This window comes from Macadamia integrifolia, chromosome 2 (assembly GCF_013358625.1).
Source record: "Macadamia integrifolia cultivar HAES 741 chromosome 2, SCU_Mint_v3, whole genome shotgun sequence".
Lineage (NCBI taxonomy): Eukaryota > Viridiplantae > Streptophyta > Magnoliopsida > Proteales > Proteaceae > Macadamia > Macadamia integrifolia.
The window spans coordinates 12,084,076-12,086,048 of NC_056558.1; positions in this window are offsets into that span (position 1 = coordinate 12,084,076).

The following is a 1,973-nucleotide window of genomic DNA, read 5'->3' on the forward strand; positions in this document are numbered from 1 at the left end:
AAAAAAAAAAAAAATCTGTCTGGGTTTCCAGATGGGTGGGCATACTTAGATGTGTTGTGTTGACCATTGGACATCTAGGGAATAGTTCTAGCCGTCCCATACCTCCCTCTCAACTATATAAGTCTTGATGGAAGGCTAGGTTAAATGGGGCTCAAACTAGTGGTAGATCACAAAAAAATGTCCAAGTAGAATTAGCCAATGAAAAAATAACCGCATTTAAAACTCAAAGACTAAAATGATTGTATATTAGATTTCCAATTGGTTATAAGGTTAGTGGACTGATTTTTTATTTTTTCATTATGACTGATGAATTATTTGATCTAGCCTTAAATTATCCCATGATTATGTCACTTCCTCACAAAGTGGAAGCAATAGTATATTAGATGTACGAAGGAATTTAATTACAAACATAACGGAGATCTAGAAAAAGATAATGTTCAAAACCATAAGGTAGCTGACATTAAGGCACAAAACAAGAATTTTGTATAGAGATTAGGGCTGCAAAGTTTTCCCACCTTACCCATTTACCTACTTAAAATAATAATAGATTAGCAAATAATGTTTTATATATATTATGCATATGGGGAAGGGTTACTTATGATGCTATTGTGGGGTCGAGGAGGAAATCTACCACGATATCCCAATAACGGTGTAGAGAATAATAATAAAAAAACTAAATGAGAGGACGATAGTAAACTGAGATCATCGATAGTTTTTCCTACACATATATTGTATTCAATGCATTATATTTAATTTTATAATTCTTTTGTAGAAAAGAAATGGTTGCTTTGACAAACTAGTAAAGGTATTTAGATTCGGATATGATAAGATGGAATATCCCTCTGGTGATCAATCAGAAAATGGCTTTAAATCCATTGAGAAAGCTAAATAGAGAGTCGTTCTTACCATGCAAATCATGAGTTGGTATAATTTTTTATGGTCTACAAGTCTACACCCTTCTATTAATCAACTTTAGAGCTGAAGTGTTGGCTAAAGAAATTAATGTGGTGGTTGTATTTTAACTAAATTTGTCTTCTATGTTTGTCTAGTTTGTGGTGAGCAAACCATCATTCTCTCTATTTTTCGCTATCAATAACTTATAGCTGTGCTCATGATGTCACTACCGATGGGATTGAGCCACCAAATAAGACGTAGTGGTTGATGCATGAAACAATGATTTAAGTAAGTACCCCATGCAAAATAAGAAAATGCTCACTATATATATATAAATAAAAGGTAAGCCATGCATTCCAAAAATCATTGAGAAGATTTGGATTCTAATTCATATTTCTTAATTGAATTATCAAAGGGCTTAAGTGGCAGAGGTTCATGAGGGAGTTAGAGGCTGACGTAATGACTAGACCAAGATTTTCATTTTTATAGATAATGGTTGAGGGCCCCTGCTGATGGTAATGTTGAAGGCAGGGGGGGGGCTCTTAATCGTTGTGTATTTAGTGACTCTTTATTTGATGTACACTTTCTTTTGATTTTTCTCTTTAATATTATTCTAATCTTCTAATGAAAAAAATAAAATAAAAAGGCAAAGGTTCATGACTATATTTTCTATTTTAATTGAAAAATTGTAAAATCTAGTTTCATGGCTGAATAAAAAAATCATGCTATATAAAATTCGTTCTATAATTTTTCAGGAGAATCTATTATTTTTTTAATCAATTGTGATAAGATTCACAGAAATTTACCTCACTGGTTGCTTCTGATAATTACACCTCTTGAATGAGTGTCGTCATGGAAAAGGTATAGATATGATGAAATTAGCAAAGATTTTCATGTCCCTACCTCAATTTTAATACTTTGATCTTGGGTTGTTGGGTTTCAGTGTATTTCTCACTATTCAACTCACGTGTGGTAAACGTAACCTGATTAATTCTATATAATCTCTTTTAATGGGCTATTGGTTCTAGTTTGTATTGGTTTAATGCTTTAAATATTCTCTTAAATGATCCTTATAGTAA